Source organism: Cebus imitator, unplaced genomic scaffold (genome assembly GCF_001604975.1).
Source record: "Cebus imitator isolate Cc_AM_T3 unplaced genomic scaffold, Cebus_imitator-1.0 Scaffold155, whole genome shotgun sequence".
Taxonomy (NCBI): domain Eukaryota; kingdom Metazoa; phylum Chordata; class Mammalia; order Primates; family Cebidae; genus Cebus; species Cebus imitator.
The window spans coordinates 3,052,695-3,073,805 of record NW_016107470.1 but is presented as its reverse complement, the minus strand read 5'-3'; the positions used below and the strand labels follow the sequence as shown (position 1 = coordinate 3,073,805).

General features: G+C 39.4%; 1 protein-coding gene and 1 long non-coding RNA gene across 14 annotated transcripts in view; one reads left to right on the top strand and one right to left on the bottom strand.

The window, feature by feature from the left end:
- Window positions 1-21,111, top strand: part of TRPM3 (transient receptor potential cation channel subfamily M member 3) — a 587,648-nt gene that overhangs the window by 310,926 nt on the left and 255,611 nt on the right. The window lies entirely within an intron of this gene.
- On the bottom strand, window positions 1,295-5,224 carry LOC108314531. The gene is made up of 2 exons (XR_001829517.2): window positions 5,103-5,224; window positions 1,295-1,558 (listed from the first exon to the last, which is right to left on the bottom strand). It is a non-coding gene; the product is annotated as an uncharacterized LOC108314531 (long non-coding RNA).

The following is a 21,111-nucleotide window of genomic DNA, read 5'->3' as shown; positions in this document are numbered from 1 at the left end:
AAACCTAGCATAGTGCCTGGCCTATGCAAGTAGGTGCTCAGGAAGTTGTTATTATAAATACCACTCTTTGATTTTCCTGGCTTTATTTTTAGCTCTGATTTCCAGCCTGACACAAAGATGTAATAGAAGGGATTAGATACTAAAAGCTATTTAAAAGGACAAATCATAAAACAATAATGACATAGAAAGACTCAGAAAAGATAAATAGGAACGTGCACAGGCAAAGACCATCACGCATGCTTCCAATTCATGGGCATAAAAGCATTTAGTCTGAGAAACCTGTGTTCCTGTTGAATCATGATTGTTGTTAAATCATTTTTATCTTATGAATTTAGAGAATCTTAAGCTACATATTTTGTCACAGCCAATGCACCATGGCTTCAGTATTTCCATTTCCATGGAATAAGAAATAACTATTGATTTTCCCTCATTTATTCAAAATGATGATTGCCCATGGTTGCTTTTCATTCCAGATTAGGATCAATGCATTCAGTAGAAATGCGTGGCTAACTTTAGAAGAACACACAAAAAAATTAATGAGAAAACTTACGTTTACTGAGCACTTTTCTGCCATGATCAACAGTTTTATAGTGAGATATATTTAGAGGAGATAAGGTGTCTCATTCCCTGGGAATCTTAAAAAAAAAAAGTGAGCTGAGATTTTAATTTGTTTGAGATAATTATCTTAAGACCAGGGAATTTATCACAGGATCCTTCAAAGTCCCTTCCTAGGATTTATAATAATTTGTTTCTTCAAAATATTATTTATATGTCAAGTCATTGAAACTAGATGTAAAAGCGAAGAATCATTCATATAGGCTTGGAAATTGACTATACATAGTGCTCCCAGATGTCACTAATAAAGTTGTTTATTTAAAAACTTTTTTTTTTTTTTTTTAGACAGAGTCTCACTCTGTCTCCCAGGCTGGAGTGCAGTAGCATGATCTTGGTTCACTGCAATCTCTGTCTCCCGGGTTTAAATGATTCTTTTGTCTCAGCTTCACGAGTAGCTGGGACTACAGGCACACTCCACCATGCCTGGCTAATTTTTATATTTTTAGTGGAGATGGGATTTCATCATATTGGCCAGGCTGGTCTCGAACTCCTGATCTCGTGATCCCCCTGCCTCAGCCTCCCAAAGTTTTGGGATTACAGGCATGATTACCTGCCCAAAAACCTTTTAACCTTGAACCCTCAGCTCAAGATCATGAACCCCTGATCTTGAGAAATGAAGAAAATAGAGATTTTATGCTCTAAAATGGCCAAATAAGGAAGCAGTTTATTTTTTTCTCTCTCTCTTTTGGCACTCATGGCTGAAACAAACAGCCCTTCTCCTCTTGAACAGGCTGTTCTCATTCTGTGTTGGAGGCCAGGTTTCAAAGCTGCATAATGAGTTTCACGTGCTGCAACCCAGCAGGCAAACATTCAAGTTTTAAATCGCAGGCAAAGGAATCAAGAACTCTCATTGGCTAAGGAGCCTTGGCATCTCTGGGTTCACATGGGGTTCTGGGCAATTCCTGCTGGAACAAGGCAGGGTTTAAAAACAGGTGTGCCTGTGCTAAAACAGGGAGGAAAAGATTGAAGAGTCAGCTTTTCTGGTCATCAAACAAATCTGAACTGAGCCCTTCCTCATTAGCACCATTTCTTCCACCCAAAGGGAGAACAAAGGAAGTGCACACTAACTCTGGGGCACATTAGAATTTATTATAAAATCCTGGGGGACTTTGAGAAACAAGCAGCAATTAGACACGGCGTGCCCACATGAAGAGTTTGGGGAGAAGTAGAAAGTTCACTTCATCTTTGTATTTTCACTCTTAGATTCTATTTTTGCACATGTAAAGTGGGATTTGTTTTATTTTTCATTATTCAAGTCATAAGAACTATTATGGGGTGTATGAATTATTGTTCATAAACTTAGGTATGTAGGAAATGTCACATAATAAACATTTTCTTTTATTCAAACAAATCCAAGACCCTTTCCACCTGATTTTTGGTAAAGTCAATCTTAACTTTTATTAGGTCTCTCTCTCTCTCTTTCCCCTTCTCTCTCTTTCTCTGCCCCCCTGCCCTCCTTCCTCTGCGTTTCTCCTCTCTCTCTTTCATGATCTTGCTCCTTCTCTCATGCTTACAGAGTACTTGAAAAGTTAAGAAAGAGCCTCTTAACTTTTGTCAGCCAAAGTAACCACTGATAAAATAATTGTCCAAGCTTGCTTGATCTCTGCAAAGTGGGTATCTCTGGTACTCCCATGCCAAAGTAAGCCAGTGGGATCCTGGCTGCAGCTGGCATCACTGGCGTGCAGGGTTCAGCACCCTCAGGTTCAGCATCCCATGGTGGACTTCACAGCAGCCCCCCTAAGACAGGCTGCCTGTGTAATCCCTGCCTTCACGGAGCTTGCATTTGCAGAGAAGATAGAAAATAACTCAAATATATAGTGTATTGAATAGTGATAAGGGCTAAGGAGAGATAGAAAAAAGAGAAGGCAGAAAAGGAGTGCAGGGAAGTAGACAAAATTTCAAATAGAATCGTGGGGAAGAGGAGAGAAAAGAAGGGGAGGGGAGGAAAGGCAACCAAGAACTGTGTTTTGGCACATTCTAGGTGTTAGATGTCAGGTAGGTGAGGAGGAACTAGCAAAGGAGAGGAAGAAGCAGCTAGCGAGGTAAGAGAGAAATGAGGAGAGAGCACTGAAAGGGAGGAAATAGAATTGTCTTTAACCCTTATAAAGTTTGTAGCTGAGACAAACCTCTAGAGAAAAAGAAATTAACAAGAGAAAAACAACTTTATTAACACATGCAGTGCACATCATGCGGGGGATGTGTTCAAAAGTAGTGGTTTAAAAGTCTCTTACATAGCATATCCAACAAAGAACAGTACTTTTTTTTTTGAGATGGAGTCTTGCTCTGTTGCCCAGTAGCACGATCTCGGCTCAGTGCAACCTCTGCCTCCTGAGTTCAAGTGATTCTCCTGCCTCAGCCGCCCACGTAGCTGGGATTACAGGTCCCCGCCACGATGCCCAGTTCATTTTTTTTTGTTTAAGTAGAGATGGAGTTTTGCCCCTGTTGGCCAGGCTGATCCCAAACTGGTGGCCTCGAGTGATCTACCCTCCCCCACCTCCCAAAGTACTGAGATTACAGGCGTGAGCCACCGCGCCCGGCCAGAATAGTACATTTTGGGAAAGTGACAAGGCAAAGAGGACGTCAGTCCTAGGCTCCTAGAGGTGGGGAAATGTGGGACGGTAAATTGATGGGGAATAAAATTTCCTCACTCTAGCTCCTTTCTGAGCTGATAAAGGTCTGTTCAAAGAGAACTTCTATTTTGTTTTCAGGTGGGAGAGGTGGGAGTGAGGAGTGTAAAAAACCTTTTGTCTTTGTAATTCTCTGTCTTGCTTTTGGGTAAACAAAGGCAAGGCAGAAGCTCTCCAGGAATTGTTATGGCTTGCTATATATAGGTAAGAAAGAGCAGCCCAGGCAGCCCTTTCTGCAGCTGCTCCTAGCTTAAAAATATTCATGTCAAAGAGGCATATTTTAGAATGGAATATTCTGGTTTCCTTCATCACTATCTGGAAGCCAAAGTGAAGAGTGTATTTCCAAGAGGAAGGAATGAAATGGCCAACTGTGTCAAATGCTACTGACAGCCTAAGTAGGAAGAGACGTGGGGACTGACTATCAGAGAGTCCCTTCTTCTCTCTCCATCCACGGCTTGGACCCTTTCTTCCTCATCTCATCTGCTCCCCCTTCTCCCCCCATCAAAGACACTTGCTCTTCTCTTCTTCCCCTTCAGAAAATTGGTGGACTTGGGTGTTTTGTTTTGTTTTGTTTTGTTTTGTTTTTACAAAAGTTCTCCAGGCAAGTTCTATTTTCTAGCAGCTCTAGCCAGCAATACAAACCACTCCTGGGAATAGACACCCCAGTGGCCTCTTTTGAAATGAGGAAGAGGAAAAACAAATGGAAAACAAAATCTGAATTAATTAACAACTCAATAAATTACCCTGCTACATAGAAAAGATATTCTTTACTTTTAGACAAAGCACCAAATATTAAAAGTACTAAATATATAGCTAAGCAATTTTTACTAGTGCCGTGAAACCCCTATTAAAATAGGGTGAAATCGTAGCACATTTGTTTTCAAATAGTCCCAAAGAGCTAGTCTTAGGGACTGAATTGCAAGAAGAGTTCGTATCTCCCACTCTTTGCCTCTATAATAAGGGCGCTTATTTTATCAATCCTGTACAACCAAAATAGGCATCAAAGATTGGCTTACACAGTCAGGTTTCCAACTTGGTTAGTTTCTCATTGATCACAGGCGCACACAGGCTTTAACAGACTAATATATGTTGCCTTATGTAATTTACCTCATTAGTTAATCCCAGGGATGAACAAACTACAACTAGTGGGCCAAATCCAGCATGCCATTATCTGTTTTTATAAATAAAGCTTTATTGCAACTTAGTCATGCTCATTCTTTACATAGTGTCTCTGGCTGCTTTCACACTATAACCACAGAGTTGAGTAGTTACAACAGAGGCTATCTGGCCTGAAAGCTGAAGATAGTTACTATTTGATGCTTTACAGAAAAATATTTGTTGATGCCTGGTTTAGACTTTAAAATAGACTTCTGGAAGAAACATTGTTCATGGGTGTTTCAATCTCATTCCATGGACTTTTGCATAAATTTGCTCCAGGAAGCGCATTTTAGATTTCACTTCTTTTTATAGACAAAAATCTCCTTTCCCTTTGGCTTTATGCTAGGGCACTGGTTCTCAAAGTATGGTCCTGAAACCAGCAGCAATAGCATCACTTGGAAACTTCCTTGAAATGCACATTCTCAGGTCTTATCCTAGACCTGCTGATCAGAAGCTCTGGAGATGGGGTCCAGTACTGTGGGTGTTTTAATAACTCCTCCTTCAGAGAATTTTGATGCATGCTAAAATTGAGAGCCATTTGAAGTTTAGATTTCTACACACCCCCTCTTGGGATACTTTCAATGAACAAACTAGTTTTTGCACATTAGAATTGGGGTTTTTAAGAGCAGTCCTTAAAGTGCCACTTTCTTATTCATAACATTAAGATAGTCTACTTTCTGCAATAATGATATTAGCCCTTACTGTTGCATTCAAATAGATCTTTGGTGGCAGCAGTAGAATAAAGTCAAGTAGATGTTTCACAGACAGGACAAAGGAGGTATGGGGCTAACTACTCCAGTGATTAAGGATCCAAAGCACCCGTTGCGTGTCTCTGGGCCATGGCTGTCTCCTGATTCCTCATCTTTCTATTTCTGGATGAGGCATTCATTTATAAGAGAGAACAAAAGAAGGGATTTATTTCCAGCACCATCGAGGATATGCTAGAATGTGAAAAAAAAAATTATATTTTCCCCTTATAAGATTTATGCAGGTGCTGCTATATTGCTCCAGTTTTCCTTTGCTTAATGATCTAATCCTTCCCTGGAGTTTCATTTCTCTGTGTAGCTAGAGAAAGAAATAGCTCTGATAATGAACACCTGTGATTTAGATGGAGCGAGAAACCTGATCCCAGGAAACAGCTAAACAGTGAGTCTTGGTCCTTTTAAGCCAGGAAGAGAAGAACAAAGGAACAATGAACAAACTCAGGCCCCGTTTTAAAAATTTGAGATTGGTGTCTATATTTGAAAGCTACCAGAAACCAGTTTGAGACCCTAAGATATGAGCAAGGTAGAGGGACTGTATATACTGGTTTGTTCGGGATTAAAAACCTCTAGTTTATACCTGTCATCCCAGAGTAATTATTAATGATGACCCCTTCACTTGCAGATATGTCCTGATTGTATGATAAATTATATGGTCACCTTGGTGAGAGACAACTCAGTAGTGCACCAAGAATTCAGACTGTAAACTTCCTAACAGGACTTTGCTGGCAACCAGTTCTAATACTTATTAATTGTGTGAATTTTGCAATTTACCCTCTATGCCTCAGTTTCCTTAACCGTAAAATGGAAATAACAATATAGTTGATCCTTGAACAATGCTGGACTTAGAGAATTAGTCTAAAACTCATGCATAACTTTTGACTGCTTAAAAAAAAGTACTAATAATAGCCCACTGTTGATCAGAAGTTATAAACCACCAATTAACAGATATTTTGTGTATTATATACTGTATTCTTCCAATGAAGTAAGTTAAAGAAAATCGTATTAAGAAAATCATAAGGAAGAAGAGAAAATCATAAGGAAGAAGAAGAGAAAATATATTACTATTCATTAAGTAGAAGTGGATCATCATGAAGGTCTTCATCCTCATCATCTTCATATTGAGTAGGCTGAAGAGGAGGAAGAGGAGGGGTTGGTCTTGCTGTCTCAAGAACTGGCAGAGGTAGAAGAAAATCTGCATATAAGTGGCACCATGCAGTTCAAACCCATGTTGTTCAAGGGTCAACTATATCTCTATCAGAAGGTTGTTGAGCAGATTGGGTAAGATATGCCACCCATCTGGCTAAGTGCCTATACCTGGCAGGTGCTCAGCAATGACTACTTCTCCTTAGGGAGAGAGAAATTATCTACATTCAATTGGCCCAGTGGACTTCATTACATTAAATCATTCACTACAACCCAGAAATTCACAAGCAACTTTGTTCTGGTTCCATTTGTAATTCTCTTTTTTTAACATGTTGCAGTTGTTTTTTTCTCTGTAAGAAGCATGTTAAGGACATCAAGAAAAATTGCCTTTCAGAGAAAATCATAGTTGTACTTGAAAAAAAAAAGTTCATGTTCAGAGTTGAACCAGAAGCTCAAGTTTGTTCAATGCTGCTTCAAAGTGAATGTCAGAAACAGAAATGACTGTATTGCAGTTCATGGTGTTGGAGTTTGGAGAGATCCAGTAAATTGTATCCCACTCTTGACTGGCTACAATCAAGTATCAGGTCTTCAAATTGAGAGCTAGACACCACAGTCAGGCAGGTGGAGATCAAAATATCATTTTCATTAGTGATGAATTTGTTGGAGTTAATGACTTAGTGTGACAGTCAAATGGATTTGCTGTCCTGCCTCAGCTCTAAGACACCTCACCAGAGAAGAAAGTTGGGTCTGTAGCAGACATTTTTACCAAGATGACTGACTGGCACTGGACCCTGGAGGAAAAGGAAGAAACAAGCTAATGTTCCCATTACTGCAGGATCAGCTCTACCCAATGAAGAAACAGACAATAGTCACCACCAAACAGGTTGTTCAATTCTAGATGTGGAGAGAAGTAAGGACAAGCGGCTAGAATGGAGCTCCCTGTGCGTGCAAACATGGAGGAAGCTCCTTTTCCAGAGGAAAGAAGGTTCCCCACAACATTGTCACCCATATTTCTCACCGCGGATTTAGTCACAGTAAAGATTTGATCAGATTAGACTTAACGAATTATTTTTGGGAAAAGATGCCCAGATAATCAAATAACCATTTATCACTTTTCCCAACTGTGGATCAGAAATTGGATGAAATACCATTACTAGGTTCAGAATAATCTTTGCCTTTCCTTTGTCTCATATATGATAATGGTTATTTTAATGACCTTGGTTGTGAATGAAGGTCATCCATAGCTTACAGCACTTGAGCTGTGAAAACATACCAATCACCTCAGGAGGAACAGAATTAGGTTCCCATTTCAGGCATATAGTTTCTGTTCATTTCAGCTGGAGGAAATAATAGCTTTGTAGACATCCTTCCAGCAAGGGGAAGAATGTAAACCTTTGTTAATGTATTTCTCCCTGGTGGTCGAGACACTTTGTCACTTTAGCTGGGTTAAATTCTGAGAAATAGCGAGGCTTCGTTTTAAAAGTGCGGGACAGCTGAACTGAAACTGGCTGTTCGAATCCCTAAGAATCTGGGCTCTTTCAGACATAATCCAGATGGACAGGTGAAATGGAAATACCCACCCAAGGAACTCAGCATGTTCTTCTGTAGGTCTCTGACCACGGCTGAGGCCCCATAGTTAAGGCCCATAAAAGGACACCATGAGGTCACCCAAGTGGCTGTCATCTCCATTTCAGCAGGATACCTCCCAACAGTGTTGAGGTATGACAGGCAATCCCTTATGATTATTATGTTATTCCTATCCCTTCAGCTCTTCTAGTCCTGAGGTGTGGATCCTAAGTATTGTACCTTTTATTTTTATTTCATAAGCATGTGTTTAAACTATCTTTTGAGTGTGAGGCACTCTAGGAATCAGAATGTTACCTGAGAGGGCTGGGGAGTCTGTGAGAATGAGCTTACTTACAGTTAAGTGGAAGAAGCTCTCCTTAAAGCAAGGCAGAATACAATAATCACCAAAAGATGATATTCTTTAAAAAAAATGGACCATAAAGTAATAAATGATTAGTACTTGCTGAGGAAGTTAGGAAGGCCCTCAGGAACTGGTAACACAATAAAGTTTGACTTTGGGGTCTCTGATGGGCTGAAATAAATGGTACTCCCAGGGGCCCAGGCATGGTGGTTCGCACCTGTAATTCCAAAACTTTGGGAGGCAGATCACTTGAGCCCAGGAGTTCTAGACCAGCCTGGGCAACCTGTCTCTAACAAAATACAGAAATTAGCTGGATGTAGTGGTGCCTGCCTGTGGTCTCAGCTACTCTGGAGGATGATGTTGGAGGATCTCTTGAGCCTGGGAGGTCGAGGCTGCAGTGAGCCAAGATCATGCCATTGCACTCCAACCTGAATGATGGAGTAAGACCCTGTCTCAGGAAATAAAGAAAGAAATAGTACCCCTTTTCTGCATCGAAGTTCTGACCAATTTGAGAAAAAAAGAAATACTTGGTGGAACCCAAGATATCATTGAAAATTACTTATAGGGGACAAGTGAACAGATGGGACTTTAGTTTTATTGGCCAAGTAGGCTTAATGACACTCCAAATTTGGGCAGAATCCCAGGGTGAGTCTTTACCTCCTCACCTTACTGCATATCTTCAGGGTCTGGGTTTCTGGAGGAGCTGGGAAATCTCCAGTTCTCTGCAGGCAGGCAGCTGCCAAGAGGAAGCAGAGCCAGGCAGAGCTGGGCAAACCCAGTCAGTCTTTTCAAATTCACTGGGTGGCCAAGTGAGTAAAGGGGCAGAGAAAGCCCAAGGGTGTGCTTAGGAAAAATTCCTCCTCCTGAAACCAGGAGTGAGGAAAGATACTCATCTGAAAATTGGTATGGCTAAGGGAAAGTTTAAAAATCATCCTGCATGGAAGGTGGTGAAGATAGTCTGGTGAGACTAGGATGAGACAGAGAGAGAGCTCTGGAAGGAGATGGGGAGATGAAGGTTGGGTGCAAAACAAGGAGAGTCTTGTATATCACACTAAAGGGGTGGGCTTTTCCTGAAAACAGTGGGAACCCATTATATTTTTACAGAAAGACTATATTTGTGAGTAACAGCTAGCAGTTAAGGGAAGATCATTATAGAGGCAGGGAAGTCAGTTAGGAAGAAATCTCAGTAGCCCACAGGAAAACCAATGAGCAATGAGAAACTGGGCATTTGGTATAAATCCTGATTTCATGAGAATTTAAATCACATCGGTCTACCTTGGATCTCAGGTCAGTTAATTGAGGGGAGAAGTACTCCTCTCATAAATCATTTTAAAATTTCTATGGAAATAATTACATTGTCATGTAACCTATCTGCCTTTTTTTTTTTTTTTTTAAGAGACAGGATCTCACTCACCCAGGCTGGAGCACAGTGGCACAATGACAGCTCACTTCAGCCTCTACCTCCCAGGCTCAAGCAATCCTCCCACCTCAGCCTCCAAAGTATCTGGAATTAAAGGCACACACCACTTTCCCCCGCTAATTTTTTTAAAATTTTTTGTGGAGACAAGATCTCCCTATGTTTCCCAGGCTGGTCTCGAACTCCTGGGCTCAAGTGATCCTCCTGCCCAGGCCTCCCAATGTTCTGGGATTACAGGCATGAGCCACCATGCCTAGTCCCCTGCCTTCCTTTGTACCCCAAATGTCAGTGAGCAACTACTACATGTAGAATATTATATGATATGTTGGGAATACAGAAATAAATATCCAACAGAGAAAAGAGATGCCTAGAAATCTCTTCTCTGTTCAAAACCCCCATCATAAGTCATTATTCATGTAATTCATGAGATAAAACTTCAAAAGATATACATAAGAGATTATCAGAATTTTTTCTTTAATACCATCATAGTTGATTGACAAATTTATAAAGTATATTTATTGGCATGTACTTCTTTGAAAAAGAAAAGGCTATGAGAACACACAATGAGAATGTCTTTAAACCCGGGACCTGAAGGATGAATATAAGTTTCTCACAGAAGAAACATCAAAAACAAAATTCCTTGAAGAGAAAATCGAGCTTTTTGCATTTGGAACAGGTAGAAGTAATTGCTGTCTCTCTCAGTAGGTACAAAGAAAAAAATGATTTTTATAATTTGGAAAAAGCAAATTAATATACATACCATTTCCCTAACTGTAACCATTCACCTTCCTTCCCAGCTTTTCCCTGAATCATGGACCAGGTCTTGTCTGTGATTTTTCAATCCATAATTCTCTTAGCTGTTTTGCTCCTTATTAATTTTGTCAAGAAGCCAACTTGTATGGGCTGTGGACTTAGATCCTGGAATGTTTGCAGAGGAGTATGGGTAGAGTATTATAAAGTAAAATGAGTTGAAACCACTCTGATTACCTTACATTTGAGAAGGGAAGGTCTGACCTTTGATGTGGGTTTTGCACAGAGCAGAGACTAAGACTATAGCTTTGTTTGGGGAGTTTTCTTGTAGACTTCGATCAATTACATTAAAACATTCAGCCTTCAAACAATGGCTCCAAAGAAAATAATGCTGGCTTTTCCCTTTTACGAAAGTAATAATTGTCTTACAGCCCATGGGATTGGCCATCCTTTTTCTATTGAAATTATTCAAAAAAAAAATGCTGCTTGGATGTCCTGGTAATGTATTGACATTAATAGCAGAATATTTCAATCAGAGCCATCTGGCCATAAGGGAATAACTGCTCCCATTGATTACGTAAAAAAGCTAAGTTAGCTTCTGAGTATATAATACACTTGGAGTTGGTTTATGGGTTTTGTTATTTAGCATTCATATCTCCTTCCAACCCACAGAACTAAAAGACTTAACAAGCTGGTTGATGAATAAGGAGAGGCCCCTGGGGAAAGACTTTCGGGGAGTGATACAAAAGGCCACCTATCCCAACGCAGAAAATTTTAGCCTTTTGGATACATGAGAAAGGAATTTGGCTTTCTTGGCATGTTATCAGTCTGCATGAGAGAGTATTCAAACTTTGGAAAAGGCTATTTCAAATTACTTGTTTGCCAGAGCCTTCTTTCAGTTTAAATGTGTAAAATGCATTCGTTTTTCTTTTCTTTTCATGAATCATTTATACATTTAAAGCAGAAACTTTGTATAAGCTTAATAAATATAAATAAGCATCTTTATACTTGCGTTTAAGCATGAAACTCTTAAGGGCCAGGGCCTAAGTGCTTTATAAATAATAATTCATTTATTATTCAAAACAGTTTTGTGATTTATATACCTACTCTATATATTAAATACTGTATAGAATATCAATATACAAACATCCCTCAATGTCCATGGGGGATTGATTCGAAAATTTCCCAAAGATAGGAAAATCTGAGATTGTTCAAGTCCCTTGTGTAAAATAATATTTGCATATAAGCTACACACACCTTTCCAGATGCCTTAAATAACCCCTTGATTACTTATGGTACCTAATGTAATACACATGCTACATCAATCACTGGTATATTTTATTGTTTAGGGAATGAGGACAAGGAAAAATGTATGTATGTGTTCAGTACAGAAATTTTTTTTTTTTTCAGAATATTTTTGATCCAGTTGAGGCTACAGATGTGGAACTCACAGATACATAAGGCCAACTATATACTTTTTGTGTATCAGTATACTGTATATCAAGATCCATTTCTGCCCTTCTAGGATATGCGTGGTTCCAGCTTATATGTTGTTAGCTCTATAGAGTCCAGCAAGGCTGTGAGGGTCTACAGTAGCAGGGAGGCAAAATAGATAGAGCAGTACATGCTGGGAGTTAATCAGGAAAAGCCGGAGTAGACAGGAAGCCAGCAGGCAGATGGGCAGAGGCAGTTTGGACCTAGAAAGCAGAAACTGAGAGTGACAATACGGCAGATTCTGCCCAGTTGCAAACAGGCAGCTCAAAACCTGAGGAAAAGCCTCCTCTGAGAGAGTGAGACTGGTCAAGGGGTCCAGAGTGCAGGATGGAGATGGATGTGGTGAATATGCCCTTCTAGGAAGGCCCACTGCAGTCAAGTGAGTCTTGGGGTCCATAGTGCCAGGAAGGGATCAGGCAAAAGGCCCAACCTCGCTAGAATGTGGAAGGTGGTACTGCTCTCCAGAAGCTGGGAATATTCAAAGAGGAGTGACTGCTCTTTCTGCCATGGGTCCTAGACCTTTGAGAAGATCTGATCTAAACCCTTCGTTGTCAGGGTAAAGTTTCTTGAGAAACCACACAGGTGACTCCTTTTCTCTTTATGTGAGAGATGCAGAGTAGCTTCCCATATAGTGAACAGCCTTCCCACACAATCTTCATTTATGCTGGAAAGGAAACCCCTCCTGATACTAAATAGGGTATTAGGCCTATACTCAGCATTGACCTGAATTGTTCATCTTAAAGCCCCACTAAAAAAAAAAGAAAATCTGCTACTCTAAATTCTCGTATGAAGGACCCTCAAGTGCAAGTACAGATGCTCCTCGAATTATGATGGGGTTATGTCCAGTTAAACAATTTTAAATGGAAAATACAACTAATACACAACCTGCTCAATATCATAGCACAGCCTTGCCTCCCTTAAACATGCCCAGAACACTTACCTGAGCCTACACATGGGAGCAGTCATGTGACACAAAGCCTGTTCTATAGTAAAGTGTTGAATATTCCATGTAATTTATGGAAAATAAAAAACAAATGGTTGTATGACTACTAGAAGTATGATTTCTACTAAATATGTATGACTTTCACATCATTGTAAAGTTGAAAAATTGCAAGCTGAATCATTCTAAGTGAGGGACTGTCTGTACTCCCTCTGTGCCAGGTTTTTGTAGTTAGAAAACAGCTCCTGTGAACCTTCAGGATAAAGGACAGGTGAAGACTGCCATTAAAGCAAGCAGAGGGACGGCTGGAGAGAGAGGAATGTTTGATCATGATAAACTCATGTAAAGTACATTAAGGGCTACATGTTTCTTTTTTTTTTTTTGAGACAAGGCCTCACTCTGTCACTCAGGCTTTGGTGCAATGGCACCATCAGGGCTCACTGCAGCTTCAACTTCCCAGGCTCAAGTGATTCTTCCGCCTCAGGGTCCTGAGTAGCTGGGACGACAGGTACATGCTATCAAACTCCACTAATTTTTAAAAATATTTTTTGTAGAGACAGATTCTTGCTATATTGCCCAGGCTGATCCTGAATTTCTGGCCTCGAGTGATCCTCCTGCTTTGGCCTCCCAAAGTTCTGGGATTACAGGCATAAGCCACTGTGTCCAGCCACAAATGGGTATGTTTTATAAGGAGGTAGAAACATGTCTATAGGAAGGGTTGGCAAATTATAGCCCACACTATTTTTATTTAGCTCATGGGCTAAGAAGTTCTTTTATTTTTTTAAATGTTTGGAAATAAAAGAATAATATTTTGTGGCATGAAAACTAAATGAAATTCAAATATCAGCATTTATATGAAAATTCCATTTTTATTAGTAAGTCTGTATTTTAAAACATGTATATATTCAGTTGTATTTTGAATTTTAATTACATGAAATTATGTAGAAATGTTTTCTCTCTCTCTTCCTATATTAGTACCTGAACAATTTTCTCTAGTTTGCCCTTTGGCCTGCAATGTCTAGAATATTAATATTTACTATGTAGCCTTTATGCAAAAAAACTTTGCCTACCTCTGGTGAATAGGGGACTCTCTGCAGGAACCACAGCCAAGTGACTATAAATAGGCCTGAAAAGTCACCAATAAGCCCAACTATTTTAATATGCCCCCTCCCTCCACCTCCTTCTCTCTCTCCTGCCTCCCTTTGTCTCACCTCCCTTTTCTCTTCTTCTCTCTCCCCCTTTTATTCTCTTCCTCTCCCTCTCTTTCATAGATCCCCTCTCTCTTCTCTGCTCTCTTTCATTCTTTGTTATTCTCTCCCTCTCCTGCTGTCTCTTTCATAGATTCTCACTCTTTTCTCTCCCCTCTCTCCCTCCCTCCTCCCCGATACTACTTCCTTTCCTCTCCCCTCTCCCGGTGATCTCTCCCTCCACAGTGCCCTCTGCTCCTTTGTTTTCTACCTGCATACAGCTTTTTTGCTCATTGACTTACCTTCCTCACATGGTTGGTCCCGAGGACCGCCACTAACAGAGGCTTCACTCCCAAGTACGCGTGCCCTGGAAGCACACCTCCCAGTTACTGGCCTTGGGCTCAGGACCTCCACCTCAATTCCAGGAAAGCAAATCTGGCTCACTGCAGGTCTGATATCCATGTAAGTTCAGCCAGCTTTGAAAAAAGTCAAGGAAGGCTGCCCCTTCTATGCTGTGGACAGGTCTGTTTTCTGATAGGGGAGAGTGGATAGGGTGGACACTATGAGTGTTTTCAGTACACATGCCACAGTGACTTCTTCGGCTGGCTTAAAAGATTTCCCATTCAATCCACTCATCCACTGCCTGGCTTCTGTTCTTTGTCCTCTGATTACTAGATAGAAAAGCAAAGCAAGAAGGCAATGCCCCAAATGAAGGCCAATCGATGGGGGCTAGTACAGGATTGCTGTGAAAATAATGGAGCATTGATAATGTACAAAATAGATTCATCTGGCAGTATTGAAAACAGAAAAAAAATGTGGTTTTCCATATTAATTTAATAGACTCTGCATTCTCAGTCCCTAGGAAAAGATATGCTGTACACCATCAGTTTTCAATTTTTTTAGCACTATCTGAGGAAGGCATTCTCATTAATCCAAACTCTATATTTTCAGTATCTTGACATCACCCTATCTGCAGCCAGATTTGCTAAAATTTCACATGCCAAGATCAAATATACAAGCATGTTTATTCTAGAGTATTGCTATTACCTTTAAATATGAAAAGACTATATATAGAGGGGGTCCATTAAGTTAAATATCAGTAAGGGAGTTGCCATAGAAACTGGTAATAGAGAAAAAGACATTTAAGAAATTCATGTTATTTTTACCCTTGCCTAGTTCCAAAGTGCATTGGAAACATATGCCTTGGGATGTTCCAACCTCAGTGAAGGACCCAAGCCATCTTTCAAGGAATTTCTTTCTGTCTAGAGAATCATAAGCATTTAGAAGTGAAATATCTTGTTGCATGTCGGCTGTTTAATAGCTTGTGTGGTACTTCGTATTTCCAAACGCTTCCCTGGGCATCAATTTCGATGCAGGATTGTAATGGCAGAAATATATATAGCATACAGGATTGGTTTGCATTGGGTTTGGCATTCACCAATCGGGTACATCACAAATTTTCAGTAAAAGATCTCTGAGTTTATTACCCATTTACAAGTAAGGTCAGATACATTCCAGTTATAGTTAGGTTGTCTTGAATAGATAATTTCTCCTAACTCTATAACATGAAGGCAATATCCAAAATATCTGCCTCTGTAGAAGACCTAAGAGATACTCTAGTTAAAATGAGATGTGTTTATTTTCAAATGTCATCCCTAGGTATTTTCTTGGGCTCACTCTGCTCCTAAATAGCTCAAAGATTTGTAATCACATTTCCTTTTGCAAAAATATAATATATTAAAATATTATCTGTACAATAATATTTCCAGAGTTGTACCTCAATATTCATATATTCACAACTAGGAATCTTCCTAATTGTAAGAAGCACCTTAAACTTAGTAAGAACAAAATAGTTTTGACTGTCAGGAAGCACCACTGGTTAGTAGATTCATGTAGTTTTCATAAATTCATCTCACACTTTCCAGGCCACTGAAGAGATGCACTAAGTAGTGAAGGACACCAAGAATCTAATGCTGAAACTATTTGTAATGAGCTGTGGTAGTATGCAAACTTTAGCCATTATTTCTTAAGTAGGCAGTAAATTGGTGCCCATTAAAATGAGGCAAAATGGGTCCGGCACAGTGGCTCACACCTGTAATCCCAGCACTTTGGGAGGTCAAGGAGGGTATATCACCTGAGGTCAGGAGTTCGAGACCAGCCTGACCAATATGGTGAAATTCCACTTCTACTGAAAATACAAAAAATAGCTGGGCGTGGTGGCAGGCGCCTGTAATCCCAGCTACGTGGGAGGCTGAGGCAGGAGAATGGCTTGAACCGGGAGGTGGAGGTTGCAGCTCTCCCCATGGATGTGTAATGTCAAAGCACATGAATTCTCTTCACAGACTTTTAATCATTAAAAATAACATAATCCTGGAGCTGGCAAGATGAAGAATTGTTAACTGTGTTCATGTTATTAGGACATGGCTTTAGCTACTAAACACAAGTTACTGACCCACCACTGAAGACTTCGTATTGAATTGTTCAAGATCTTCAGGAAGTTATCTCTCATTTAAAGTGCAAATCCCCTTTTTAAATGACCTATACTGTAATAACCGTGATCTGTGGCCTGTAGTCATTAAGGTATCACCAGTTTCTATGGCAACTCCCTTACTGATATTTAACTTAATGAACCCCGTCTATAAACAGCCTTTTCAGAGAATGATCTTCTATGCTCTGTCTCCATGTAAATATGAGCCAGTTTCCAACAGCAAATAAATTATCTCTCAGGCCCACAAGCACTTTAGATCAACTGTGGTGACCTTGACATAAAACCGAAGAGTTAATTTAGTTTGATCAAAATTCTCCATTGCCCAGGCATTTTACTATTACAAACCAAATGTTTTCATAAATAGCTAAACTGATGATAGATTATGGTTTTATATCAGCAAAGAGAGTTAATTGCTGTTTTTTTTTTTAATTCCTGTTTAAAAAAAAAAAAAAGATGACGAAGAAGAAGAAAAGACCACTTGAGTTTTTAAGACATTCTTTCATTCCTGCCACCTCTCTCCCTCACAATGCCTGACCCAGTCTTTGCTTATGGCAATTTAGACACTTTTAGCTTTTTTGGGAGCCCCGTCTGAATTGCCTAGCAGTTGGAACAAAGTGTGACAAAAGTCTAAGAGATAATCTTATGCAAGGACTTAGGGTTCAGTATGTAATTAGAAAACCCTGGGGTAACCTAAAACCCTGCGGAATGCAGAGCTGCTAAATCTGTTCCTCAGGCTCACATTTTTGTAAGCTCTAATGCTTCCCGTTCCAAAATTGCAAAAGCTGGCGAGTGTGGCAAGCATCTTGACTATTTCTGCTTAAATCAACCTTACATTGCTCTCAAATTAAATTCTAATGGAAAGTTCTGAGAATTATGAAAAGTCTTTGGTGATGGTAGAAAATGAAAAATGACTGCAATCAACAAAGTAATTGGCTTACTTTATCCCAAAACCAAAGAACAAATATTCACCAGAAAAGGGACCTGGGGGAATCTAGGTATTTTTTTTCCTACAGATTATATTTTTAAAATTTAAATCTAAACAACTTTTTATTTTTGTTTTATTCATTTATTTTCATGAATGACCAGTAGGTTTAGCTGAGCAAGACACAAATCTGTAAGGATCTTCAAAGGAACTTATATTAGTTTCTTTATGGGCATAAAGAAAATGGCAGTGAGCCCTATGAATCCAGCCCATCTGGATATACAGTGGCTTCCCAAAATGTTTTCTTTATGTCACAAATGAAAATGTAGCATTCTTGACATTCTAAAAAGCTGTTTCTTTTCTATGAAGTCATATCCTGCAGATTCTCATTTATAAGATTGTGAATCTTGCTAGAGATTTGTAAATATCTTATGTCCAAGCTGTAATTAAGAAAAAAGAGTATGAACAGAAAAAGAAAAACACAGAAGAAAGAGGAGAATGGAAAGAGAGTAGGGTGATATCCTATCCAGGAGTCTCCAATTCCCTGTCCACAGACTGGTACTGGTCCATGTCCTGTTAGGAGCCAGGCCATATAGAAAGAGGTGAGTGGCTCGCAAGTGAGCCAAGCTTGGTCTTATTTACAGCCAGTCCCCTTCACTCACGTTGTCACCTGAGCTCTGCCTCCTGTCAGATCAGCTGCAGATTAGATTCTCATAGGAGCGTGAATACTATTGTGAACTGTACATACAGGGGATCTAGGTTGCATGCTCCTTATGAGAATCTAATATGTGATGATCTGTCACTGTCTCCCATCATCCCCAAATGGGACTGTCTAGTCACAGGAAAGCAAGCTTAGGGCTCCCACTGATTCTACATTATGGTGAGTTGTATATCATTTCATTATATATTACAATGCAGTAATAATAGAAATAAAGTACACAATAAATGTAATGCACTTGAATCATCCCAAAACCATCTCCCTCCACTGTCTGTGGAAAACTTGTCTTCCGTGAAACCAGTCTCCGGTGTCAAAAAGGTTGGAGACCACTGCTATGTACAATATTTCGTTCTGGAAAGTTTAGCCAATCAATGTCACTGGACAGTAATAATGTGATTAGGGTGGGGTTTTGCAAGGGGTCCATTCACAAGGTATTCATAGGCTTATGATCAGCTAAAATAGGTTTCAAGGATCCATAAAGCCCCTGAAATTGCATAGAAACATTTTTGTGTCTACCCACATGTATATTTACTTTTATAGAGAAAGTGTCACTAGCTTTTATCAAATACACAAAACTATTCTAAGATCCTTGCCTCCAGGAAATAGGCTACGGACCCCCACTTTAGGTCACTACTAGTTATCTGCTGTCATTTTTTTTGGCCAGAAATGAAGACAATACGTGTATGTGTGTAAGTGTTTGTGTGACCTCACAGAAAGGCTTAATGTTAACAGATCTTGGTTAACTTACACTAAGCATGATATTTTTAGGCATAGTTTGATTTTCTACCTCTCGTAACTAAGAAATTCAAAACTGCTTTTGTTTTTAGGCTATAAAGGCTTTTATTATCTATGGGACAAATGTCCATGTATTATCACTGAAAACAGTAAGAGAGAATTTGGAAGCATAGACATATTCAGTATTTATGAAAAAGATGACAGTTTGCTCCATTCAGTTTTTAGCACCAAATTTAACGAAATGGATGTGTGTGTGTATTATATTTTATACATTGACAAATATATTAGCAGAGAATAAACTGACCATATATTACTCTCAAACCAATCAGCCTATGAAATTTAATCCTTTTACCTATGTATGCTCTCAAATGAAGAGGGGGTGTCCAGCCATCTTTCCTGCTGTCTTGTAGACACTAGATCATTGGAGCACGGTAGAAGGTCCATGCTAAGGACTTCTCCCTCCATGAGAACGCTCAGTGAATCACACTTGGTCTGTGAGTTGGAGTAAAGATGCCACCAACAGAATCCAAGAGTCAGAACTTGGCAAATTCTAGGCTATCTTAGAAGATCCTAGAATGGGTCTAAATATATCATTTGATATAAAACAGCAGGTATAGGGTATTGTTCCTTAATATGAAGCCAGTGAGGTAGGAGCGTGTGCTAAAGCAAATCGAGGGAAAAACAAATAGCATGGCAAAAACGGCAGTTACTTTTGCACCAATGTAATACTTTGGGAAATACCTCATAAAATAACCTTTAACAATGGAAAATAGGCCATCTTTTGCAAGGCATGTTACAAAATACAAATCCCTATGGGGTGGATATTTTCATGACAGCGATTTTCCTCCCAAAGAGAAATGTATTAACATTTCAAGTTAGGGCTTAGTCTTTTTTTATTTTTATTTTATTTTTGAAATAGAGTTTCACTCTTGCTGCCCAGGCTGGAGTGCAATTGCACAATATTGGGTCACTGCAGCCTCTGCCTCCCAGGTTCAAGAAATTCTTCAGACAGCCACTCGAGTAGCTGGGATTACAGGCACCCACCACCACGCCCAGCTATGTTTATTTATTTTTTATTTTTATTTTTTGGTATTTTTAGTAGAGATGGTGTTTCACCATATTAGCCAGGCTGTTCTCAAACTCCTAGCCTCAGGTAATCTGCCCACCTCAGCCTTCCAAAGTGCTGGGATTACAGGTGTGAGCCACCACACCTGACCAGCCCTTAATCTTTAAAGTACCTTTTAGCAGAAATTTACTCAGTCTTCATAATAAGCAGCAATAAGTGAAGTATCTCCTTTACAGACACTCAAAGAGAGCTTTAAGGAGACCTATTGTTTGGGTCACTAAGGGCCCCTGCATCAAACAGAACAGCAAGGCCTTTCACCTCTCTCTTCTTGGATTTGAAAGTAATTCTCAAAACCTCCCCATCCACAGAAAACTCATGGGTCCCCAGGTCACTTCTCTCCTAGTTCCCTCTAGGGAACTGAAAGAAATCTTGGCATCTTGCCTTGATCAACAATCATCATTTTCTTTTGCATGTTTTAAGTGGAAATGCAAAACAGCACCCATTTTTGTGTAACTGGCATTTTGGATCATTTTTTTAAGATGAAAATCAAACCAGGAAAAACATCAAGTTAGATGAGATAAAGCCCTAGGAGACTAAAGTATTTATGCTTTAGAAGTAAAACAGGTCACATAATTCAAAAATATCTTTTAGTAATAGAGCAAGAAACCAAATCCCAAACTATTAAACCAAATCCCAAACTATTACTCATCACTGAGAAGCAGTTTCCTGGTATCAGACACAAGCATAGCAAAAGAAGTAAAAGGGAGAACTCAGATGTTCAAGAGTCGTTTTATTTTAGTTTATGTTTATGGAAGTGGCACAGAATTTTGATTATCTCTTTTTTAAGATAACTGCTGCGTGTGCCCTCTAAGACCTGCTCATTTTTACAGTACTTTCCATTCCTTTACTATTCTGAGGCAGCAGAGAGAAAAAATACAGTATGATACCAAATTGAACAAAAGGAAGGTATTCAATAAAAAATCATACTTGAAATGTAATTTAAAAATGAATTTTTCTTTCTCATTATGTCTCTCATGGACATTTGATTTTATTACTTCTCTTTAAGGTTCGGTTGAACCATACATACAGCAATTAAAGCAATTTTGACCTAAAAAAGGAAATGTCTCTGGCTCAACATAAATAGTTTAAATACTTCTGGA